Genomic DNA, 11,547 nt, shown 5'->3' with positions numbered 1-11,547 from the left:
CACAGTATAGACAGGTACAGTTATTAAACTCGCTACTTAAGTAAGTGACAGCAAATTTAGATGATATGTTATTACTCTCCAATCATTAGTTATCTCCCTGTTGTAATCCCTGCCAGTTACTAGAATGATTGAAGGGGTCTCACCTGTGGAGCACTATGGCACCTTCTACATGTTTCCCTGCTTAGCACCGTTCCTGTCCATGCGCTGCGCCATTATAATACTCTGCACCGCTTTTTAACCTTTTTAATTAAAAGCACTAATGTGCAGAAAAAAATTCAAATTGGGCATGAGCCCGTTTTCCTGTTGATTGTTGGGCATCAGTGTTGGACTTGGGTACCTAGAGCCAACTGGTATAACTGATTTTGAGGGCTCACTCTACAGTGATATGGAAATATGAAATGCTGTGTTTTCGTGCTCATGATGGCCCTTGGCACACTGTGTAAATCATAACTATATTACACATTAAAGCCTGTAAAAAACCTGCCCCAGGGTTGGGAATGTCTTAAAATAGCCATTGTCCACCCTTCCACTATCCCTCTGGTCTGACACCGCTGACCAATTCCTCTCTGCTGTGATTCCCCGCTGAAACATGAAGCAATGATATAACATTCATCGCTCACATGACCACTAACAGCCAATCACTGGCCTCAGCGGTCATGTGACTGATGAATGTGATGTCATTGCTTCTTGTTTCTCTGGGGCACAGAACAAAGGGAACTGGGTTGGCGGCACCAGACCAGAGGCGCAGCGGCAGGCTCAATAACGACTTAGTTTTTTATGCCATTCCCGATTCTGGGACAAATGTTTTTTGAAAGGTCAGAAAACCTTTTTAAATAAGAGTTCTGTTGTTTGGACCGAGTTTTGTTCCCTAGAAGTACTGAACAACGCTTATAGGGGAGAACGTAAGCCATCAATTCTGACAACGGCATTTAAATGCCCCAATCAATGTTCAGTGGCCCCCCATTGCCCCTACGATAAGATTCCAGGGCCGCCATTGCAGATTGCCTATCAAGCCATTATACTGCAGGTGCAATCAAAACATCGCAAGTTCTTGTCCCCTATGGGCACTAAAAAACCTGTAAAAGTTAGTTTAAAAAAGTTTTATTAATTATAAAAAAAAATAAAAGGTAATAAAGGTTTTTAAAAACCCACCTTATGCCAAATTTATAGTAAAATAATTTAAATCATAAAACAAAACCTATTTGATATCGCTGCATTCATAAAATGCACTGATAATACACACTAGAATTGCACTTTTTTGGTCACTCTGTCTCCAGGAAAAAATGTAATAAAAAAGCGATTAAAAAGTAGTATGTACTCCAAAATGGTATCAATAGAAACTACAGAACGTCGACAGAAAAATAAAAACGTTATCGCTGTCAGAAGATGGCTTCAGAAAATAATAAAAAAATAAATAAAAGTACAGCAAAAAAACTATGAGTTTGGTATCGTAGTAATTGTACGCATAGAATAAGGTTATCGGGTCTTTTTTGTTGCAGTTTGTGGGCCGTAGAAACAAGACGCACCCAAAGATGGCGGAATTTCGTTCTTTTTCCATTTCACTCCACTTAGAATTTTTTTACGGTTTTCAGTACATTATATAGCATTGTTGAAAAATACAACTCATCCCGCAAAAACCCCTCAGACATCCAAATCGATGGTTAAATAAAAGAGTTATGATTTTTTTTAAATGCGGGAGGATAAACCAAAAATGGAAAAAAAGAGCCGCGTCCTTAAGGGGTTAATCTGATATACGGATATACGTAATAAGTGAGATAACGCATGATTAAAAAATGCTAAGTACACATAAAGCCAAACTGTATAAACGCTGACATATAAACATCCAGATACACATTGTACATATATACAGAATATATTGTACAAAAGGGGCGGGCACTCACAGCAAGAAGCATATCTGAGGCGAAGGGGGACGTCACACAGGCGGAGTTGCATACGCAAAATTACCGTGCACATTACGCAGAGAATAGAACCCATTGACTTCAATAGCTCATACACATTTCCGTTTTTCTGCATGCAAAAAAAGCTGCAAAATGCTCCCAATTTTTGTATGCACCCAGACCCCCATAGAAGTCTATTAGCAGTGCACAAATGTGCGCATAATACGCTAGGAGATACGCGATACGCTGCGCAATTCTGTTGGGAAAAAAAACACACCTGGAACTCATTAGACTAAATAGCCATTTAAATTGGGGCGTGTTTGTCTGCCGCCCACCTCCTTCTCCAGCAGCTGTCATGGGCTCCCATAGGAGTCTATGCAGCAGCCACTGTATTCCAGCCAGGAAGATAGTTCCAGGACTATCCTTCCTGGTCGGCGTAAAAGCGCCTGGCGCTATATTGGTCAGCCAGGCGCTTTTACGCCCATCTGATCTGATGTATTGGAATCCAATGCATCAGATAGTAGCGTACATCAGCCGGTCGTGAAAATGGTGCCCAATATACACTCATGTAAATGAAGTCCGAAATGTGAGAAAACCCCCGCTCATGCGATTAAACCCTTATGCTCAAGTACACTCTGCAGCGGCGAACAAACGTGCTCAAAAACGCTTCCGTTTTTAGCCCTTTAGCTTCGAATTTGACTTCTGTGGATTTGTTTAAAAAATAGCTAATAAAATTTGGGAAAACGATGCAGTATTTTTTGGTGATATAGACCACACAAAAATTGGAACTATAACACCAAAATCAGTCCTCTTGAAGGGTATATAATTTATGGTCACACTGACGGAGGGGTGTGGCCTATGTCATGCCAGTGTATAAACAATCTATGTACTGTATGTGGTACATATACAATGTATGTAGGTGACACTAATGCAGGGAATTACGTGGCTGGATGTGGCTTTCTTCATGGTAGATTAGAACTAATAAATAATAATAATCTTTATTTATATAGCGCCAATTTATTCCGCAGCGCTTCACTATTGCTATTCTGGCCTAAAGGGGGCAATTTCTTTCCTTTTGTCATGTGACCCTAGGACTGTCCTATATGTGCCATATAGAGCAGTGACGCCTGCAGTGTATGACATGTAATACCAGGTAGTCCCAGTCATACCTCGGTCTGGATGGCAAAGGCTGCATGTACAAGGAAGGGCGTTCCGGATGCCAGCTGTAGAACCCTCCCCTCCGCGATGACGTACTTCTCTTTTCCTCGCACGGCCGTCTTGCGGATCATCTTCACGGCAAATGTCTGGTGGGTCAAAGTGTCTTCGGCCTTCATGACGGTTCCATAACTGCCCTGGCCGAGCACCTGATGGAATATTAATCTCTCCTTGATGGAATCTGAGATTGTGCCGGAGCCGGTTGGTCGAACACGGCTGGATCCTAGAGGAGAAATAGAATGTATTACAATAAGGCTGCGTTTACCAGACACTGTTCACACGGAGGGGATATTGCACATTCTTATCCTAAGAAACAACTGCAGGATTTTTAACCCCTTCCCATCCAACTCCATAATGGTATGTGCCAGCCACTATGTATGTAGCATGAGCCACAGTGCTATTACAGTACAGCAATACTGCGGGCACAAGAGCTGTACCACTCCCCCCCCCCCCCCCCCCCCCCAGCCCATCACTTGTGCCTGCGGCAGTTGCCGTCTCACCGGCCGTCCAGTACCTGCTGAACTTCACTTCCTGACACTGGGTAACATAAGTGGCGCAGTTATTCACTGTCTAAAGGAAGACAGTGATTAGCTGCATTGGTCATGTGGCCCTTTTGTTGGGCACATGTTTACCGGCTCCCTGCCCCGGGAAGTGAATTTCGGAGAGCCGTCGATACGGCAGCTGTGGGGGATTCTAGGATTTTACTGCCACAGGCTGAAGAAGTTTTTGAACAAATCTATGTCCCCGGGATTGCAGTTGGAATTCATTAACAAAAAAAAAATCAATACTCGCCTATTCCTCCCCTGTCAGTCTTCTTACCGTATCTTCTCCTCCTCGATCTTCTCCTGGCTCCTCCAGTCTCCCGGGTCACGTCACCCCCAGTCGCCCAGATCCTCTACTTCCTGTGATGTTAGTACATTCGCGGCATTCTACTTCCTGCAGATCATTGTACACTATGTCACTAGAGACGTAGCATTCACTGCCCAGCGGGAAATGCCAAATACTAAGTCAGGATATTGCCAAGGCTGAGCATGCGCAGTGTCTTGCCGCGAGTGTTCCCATACTATTGCTGTGAGACACCGCGCATGCGCAGTCGCGGCAATAGCCTGGCATAGGATTTGACATTTTCCGCCAGGCAATGAATGCTACGTCTCTAGTGACATAGCGTACATTGGCCTGCAGGAAGCAGAATGCTGCAAATGTACGTAACATCACAGGAAGTAGAGCATCCGGCGGGCTGGAGGTGACGTGACCCGGGAGACTGGAGGAGCCAGGAGAAGATCGGCGAGGAGAAGATGAGGCAAGAAGGCTCACAGGGGAGGAATACGTGAGTATTGAGTTTTTTTTCTAAAGACAGAACCGCGTTTATTCATGCAGCATAAATGACTCAATTCGTTCTGTGGGTCAGTATGATTATGGCAATACCAAAATTCTTATGATTTTTTTTTAGGTTTTTCCACTTTTTCATAATAAAAACCCTTTTTTTTGGAAATTATCATTTTTTTCTACAGCGCTGCATTCAGCGGGGAACGCTGTATGCTTTTCTGATAAATCCTTAGTAGGCTGCCAGGACCTGCAAATCATCCACCTCTGCAGCCAATCACATACAGGGGGCGTCATCCCCCTGTCAAGCTTGACTCCACCAGTACTTCCTGGTGGTGTCAAGATACACCAGTACTGGGAGAAATATTCCTGCAGTGACAGGCAGAGGGGGACACAGAACCCCCATTCCCCGGATCGGTGGAGGTCTCAGTGGTGAGATGCCCACCTATCAGACTTTAATCAGCTATCCATAGGATAGGTGTTAAAAGTCTGCCTTGCTACAACCCCTTTAAGCAATCGGTCAAGGCTGGTGACTCTGCTAGGCTCTTCTATTTTATTTTTCATTTCTCTGTTATATTTTTGGTCAGGGGCTCTAGAAGTCTGATTAGATTTATTGGTTTCTGGAGAATATCTTCTAGGTAGCCGAGGTCATTTTACCAATATCACTATAGGGTCTACCTATAGACGTTGCTCTATTTGGTATAAGTGCTGCTAAATTATTCTTTGAGGTAGTACCATCTAGGGAGAGAACCAGCAGAAACAAGTTGAACCAAAAAAAAATCTCTATTCAAACAAGTCTGGAGCCTTTGAAGAATTCAGATTCTAGTTTATCATGTAGAATTTGATAAAGCTCCCACACTATGATAGAGGGAGAGCTCACTAGAGTTCTAGGTCTGATTGAGTACCCAGCAGTGACTATATACCTGGGGTTAATCTAGTGAACTATCCTGAGATAACAGATTGAGCATCTCTGTGTTAGTCCTTCTGTAAGGGCTCCTTTCCACTGGCGAGGAAATTGCGCGTTTTTCATGCGATGCGAGAGTAAGTGAAAATGCGTGATTATGAAACCAATGAATTTCAATGGTTTCATTCCCATTTGTGATGTTTTCACTCCAGCGATGCTGCGTGAAAAAAAATTGACAGCAGTGGCAGGGGGACTCCTTTATCCCCATGGGGAGTCCCCTCATCACTGAACACTGGCACAGCACTGTCATAGTATTCCTTGATGAGGGGACTCCACGTGGCGAGGATTTATCTTTTTTTTGGGGGGGGGGGGGGTGGCTTGAAATATAAGCCCTTTCCTGAAAATAAGCCCTAGCTGCAGAAAAAAAATTACATCACCTTAGAAGCGCTGTCATCTCTGGCGCATCTTATTGCGGGTCCCCGGCACTCTTCTTCAGCATCTCTCCTGGCATCTCACTTCAATGAATGGCTGAGCTCTGCCTCTGATTGGTCACAGCGCTCAGCCAATCAAAGGCAGTACTTTCAGGAGGCGGGGATTTTTCATTTCCTGTCCAGAAAAGATGCTGAAGAAAAGTGCTGGGGACCCGCAAGAAGACGCGCCACAGCTGACAGCGCTTCTAAGGTGATGTATTATTTTTAAAAAGTTTTTTCTGCAGCTAGGGATTATTTTCAGGGTAGGGCTTATATTTCAATCCACCCCCCCATCCCCGAAAATCCTTGCTGCAGGCAGTCCCCCCATCAATGGATACTGTGACAGTGCTGTCACAGGGTTCAGGGATGAGGGCACCCCCTGCGGGGGTGAATGAATCCCCTGCCACAGCTGTCACAGCAGAGGCAGAGGATCGCGATCATTTCAAATTGCTTTCAATGGGGCCGGCACTGCTGCAGCCGGTCCCATTTAAAGCAATGGGATTTCCCGCAGTGATGGGGGCTGTTTTTACATGAAATCGCCTCGCACCAGGGGTTTTAATAGGTTTGTGAGAGCGATATCGACCTGTGAATCACACCAGTGGAAGGGGGACCTTCAGAAGAGTTTGACACTACTTACTTACTCTCTAACCGGAATACTCTGAAGGTCTGAGATGAAATAATATCAGCCATGAATCTGAAGCCGTGTACAATTGGTGGTTTATTAACCCCGCGCACGCATCACTCTTGTCGCACAATAAACAGCGGCTGCGCCATCTTCTTCCGCATCATTAGCTGTTTGAATTCTTTTACTCTCCAGCTGGTGTCTCTTTGTATAGAGCAGCTTCACCCAAACCGGGCTCCGCGATCAGGGGCTCCGAGTGAGGGTCTAGGTGTCCTAGCACTACTCACAGCTGTAGCAGCATCTGGGTAGGCTTTAGTGAGGAACAAGACCCGCGGTGCCATGTCTGGGCAAATCACATGAGTCGTCTCCTGTCGTGTTATCCGCATTGCTATGTCACTGCAGGTCTTGTTCCTCAGTAAAGCATGCCCGGACGCTGCTGCAGCAGTGAGTAGAGCAGGGACCAATGGCGGGGGGTGGCAATAGGGACCCTATTACTACTGGGGCCTTAATAGGGGGTCACCTATTACTGCTGGGGCCGCAATAGGGGGTCACCTATGACTACTGGGGCCACAATAGGGGGCCACTTATTACTACTTGGGGCGCAATAGGGGGTCACCTTTTACTACTGGGGCCTCAATAGTGGGTCAACGTTTATTACTGGGACTGCAAAAGGGGGTCACCTTTTACTACTAGGGCCACAATAAGGGGTCAACTTTTATTACTTGGTTCGCAATAGGGAGTCACCTATGACTACTGGGGCTGCAATAGGGGGTCACCTTTTACTACTAGGGCCACAATAAGGGGTCAACTTTTATTACTTGGTCCGCAATAGGGAGTCACCTATGACTACTGGGGCTGCAATAGGGGGTCACCTTTTACTACTAGGGCCACAATAGAGGGTCACCTATAATTACTGGGCCCGCAATACGGGGTCACCTATTACTACAGGGGCCACAATAGGGGTCACCTATTACTACTGGGGCAGATTTGCTATTACTACAGGGGCCGCAATAGAGGTCACCTATTACTATGAGGGCCACAATAGGGGTAACCTATCACGACATGGGGCAGATTTGCTATTATTACTGGGGCCACAATAGAGGTCACCTCTTACTACTGGGGCCACAATAGGGGTTACCTATTACTAAATGGTGCAGATTTACTATTGAATTCTCAGTAGCTATAGCAGCAAAGTGGATGAAATTTTGGAAGTCTTATTGACACGCAGTGGGAGAGATCTGCACGAAACCCGTGTGGACACGGACATGTGGTCCGGGATGTAATTCCGTAGCATGTTCATTTTAAATATAATGTATATCAATAGCTCATCCAGCGCTCCAGCGTTCCCCTCTTATTTTTTGTAAACAGCCCTGTCCTTTTTATATAACGATGGAGGTAAAAATAATAGGTTGTGAGAAGCCACGCCCCATAACCCCTCCCCTGACCACACCCTCTACGCTTTGGGGCTCCACAAGAAACACTTGCTTCAAAAAGGGATCCATAGTGGAAAACGTTTGTGAACCAGTGGAATAGAGGGAACAGCACCCCGGGGTTGTCCTTCTGTGCTTATTCTCCAGTTATCGCTGTTTTACTGTAACGGTTATTCTAAACCACAATATTGAATTTTCTTGTATTGTTTTTTGAGTACATCGGGTTCCTCGGGGCTTCTGGGCAGAATACAATCTATAAGCTACTGTCTAGTCAAGCTTCTGAACCAGAGTCTTTATTAAACCATTTATTTTGTGGGTAAATTATTGTTTTGTCTCATTTATGGAGCCCAGTTATCTAAAAAATAGAAATAAGATTATAGGAATCAAGTTTGGTGAAAGCAGTACTAATAGTGACCCCTATATCAGCCCCAGTACTAATAGTGACCCCCCACAGTGGCTTCAGTAGTAATAGTGACCCCTATATTAGACTCAGTAGTAAACTATTACTACTGAGGCTGATATAGGGGACAGAATTACTAATAGTGTCCTCTATATCAACCCCAGTAGTAACAGTGACCCCCACAGTACCTCCAGTACTAAAAGAGTCCCCCTGAAACCCATACTTACCCTCCTCCTGGTCTTCAGAGCACCGCTGCTCCTCTTATCAGAACTGCTGTGGGAAAAAGTGTGTGCACCCTCAGCAGCACCTCCTCCCTTCTCTTCTTGTGGAACCAAGAAGGAGAGGTCTAAGGAGGAAGATCCCAGATGCACACAATGCCGTCAGTGTGTGCATCCTGCTGCAGCGCTGCTGAGTGATTACTTTAATGGTGACCCCACATCCCGAGAGCTGGACATCTGGTCACCTTAATGTGCATATTGTTATTTAACCGCATATAATGCCAGACTGGCCAGCATCAGAAAATGGGACAGCGCCGGCTTTCCGTAGTTCATTAGGCGGCACTGGCGGCATATAAGGCATGATGGCATTTATGTGGCATTACTACCCCTATCACATGACAACATGGTACCTCCTGTTAAGGTTCCCATATATTGTGGCAAGCAGCATGAGCTGTGGACCATTTCACCAATCCCCATCATGTATTTTACAGTGATTGGTCCCGCACCGCCTTCTCTGTGCAGCACAGATCAGTTATAATTAAGGATATAAGCAGGAAAAAATAGACTCCGCGCTCACCGGGTCCGGGAAGGGCGGGCAGAAATATCAGGCGAAGGTATAATGGATTATACGATACTTTATTGTAGCGCGTTTTAGCGTATAACAACAAACGCCTTTTTCAAGCAATACAACATGACACATAAAACAGAACAACATATATAATAAATGTAATGCACTCACCCCTGATGGACACGCTGAACGCCAAGCTGATTAGCATATGGCGTCATTAATTGATGGAGAAAGATAGGTCACATGATACCATGGAACGCAACGTGCGTTCCAATGTGAGGTTATGTGGAGCGCAAGGTCTGCGTTCCACTATTCCTCTGTCCTGGATGCTGATGTGCCTGCCACTCATTTATAAAAGGGTATATTGCCCGTAGCAACCAATCACAAAGCAGCTTTCATTTATTTCAGTAGTATAAGAAATGAAAGCTGCGCTGTGATTGGTTGCTATGGGCAACACAGATTTCTTTTAAACAGTTTTCATAAAAGAAATGCTGGGCTAATCCAGAACATCCCATGTACCCCAAAACTGTAACATCTCATGTACCCCAAAACTGTGCCAAGGAACAAGATAACTGGGCTCACGTAACACAAGCCTTCATCTAGATTTGGCGACTGAATTATCTATATGATGCTTTAAAATGCCAAAAATCGCACTTTATTATATCCCGCCGGGCAGTTTGGGGTCATCAATTCAAGAACACGACCTTCACAGCGGCGGACACTTCTTTAGGATAGCACTTTGTGTAAACTTTTTTTTATTACTTTATTTTTTTTACTATTATGGTAACCTGGGCCTATTCCATCATCATCATCGCTCTAACATCAGGGGGCGCTGGTCCGGATCTGGTGTGAGCAATAAAATCCACATGAATGCTGGGAATTTCAACGCCAAATTTTAATGTGGATTTTCCACTGTGGAAAATTCACAACATTTCCGCTACATGTGAACGTTCCCCGAAAATACTTGTACTAATGTCATATTATAGCAGGTAAATGTGAAATAATGACTATTTATCCCGGGATTATATGTGCAGATACAGAACATGTGCAGATACAGAACATGTGCAGATACAGAACATGTGGGGATACAGACATGTGTGCAGTGGATCTATTCCTCTACCTGAGCCGCTCTGCTCTTCAGGCCCGTCATGTCTCCTCTGGGACTTGGTCTCCATCGATGGCTTCTTTGCTTCCTCTGAACAGTTCTGGTTCTGTTATCTTTATCTTCAGTTCTGAACTCCATGAAAGTAAACCTCCATTTACACTGCAGCGTTCGCTTACAGATGGGGGATTTTAGGCCCACTTTAATTATTTGTCATCCATCATCCATCTAGCCGCCCATTGTGGATATTTGGGGCTTCAGTCCTATATTTTATGTGTATTGTTATATGTCTGCTGGTACATACTATTATACAATGACCATTACTATGAGATTGTTCCTGAACCTGCTGTAGTCTCTACATGACTTCTCCAGGCATTCATTTGCCATAAACTGTAATTTAGGGAGATGGGGCAGATTTATGAAACTAAGTTGCCCATAGCAACCAATCACAGTGCAGCTTTCATCATACCAGACCAGAATACAAGATAAAGCTGTGCTGTGATTGGTTGCTACGGGCAACATAGACAGTTTAAAAAAGCTCATTATATTTCCTTACATCAAACCTGTCTAGCAGTAAGACCGCCCTTGTTGCCTATAGCAACCAATGACAGCACAGCTTTCATTTCTGAAACTAATGTGAAAAGAAATGAAAGCTGTGCTATGATTGGTTGCTATGGGCAACAGGGATAGTCTTACTGCTAGACAGTCTTGATAAATGAGGCCCTATAGTTTACATTTGTCTGCCGGCTCCTCCTAAAGGGCTCGGTATGCAGATTACAGGCCGCCACAAATATCACCCCCCAAACCTGAGCTTCACCAAACCTTCAGCTCCATTCTTTCTTGGTCCGATCAGTAGCCCAGATTCCCTCTAGAAGCCGTGGGGGACATTTCCTATCACTCAGGGATCTCATGTCCGTCTATATAGAGGAGATCTAAATACTCGCAGGCTGGCTTCACGCGGGCGTTGGCGTATTTACGTGCGCATTTGTGCAATGGGGGTTGCATTTTTGTGCGAGCAAAAAAACATGATTCACTGGGCAATTAGGTTCAGTTTAATAAGTGCTATATTCGTACACAATATGCACAAATATGGGACATGTTGCTGGTTTTTTGCATGAAAAAAACGGCATGCGCCAAAAAAGTCACATATGACTGACCCTATTGCAAACAATGGGTTCTAGTCACTGCATTTTGCGCACACAAATTTTGCACACATAATACGCATCCGTATGAATCAGCCCTCCGGCTTCATGAGGAGTGCGAGTTGTGCCCGAGAATTATGGGTGCAGCTCACATCGGACGGCAGATGGACGCCCACCCGTGTGCCGGCCGCTCCGCATACACAGCGCACCTTCTGTTCCCATCAGTGATACGGATGAGAATAGGACATGCAGCCA

The sequence above is a fragment of the Eleutherodactylus coqui genome, chromosome 2 (assembly GCF_035609145.1).
Source record: "Eleutherodactylus coqui strain aEleCoq1 chromosome 2, aEleCoq1.hap1, whole genome shotgun sequence".
Lineage (NCBI taxonomy): Eukaryota > Metazoa > Chordata > Amphibia > Anura > Eleutherodactylidae > Eleutherodactylus > Eleutherodactylus coqui.
This window is presented reverse-complemented; position numbering follows the sequence as displayed.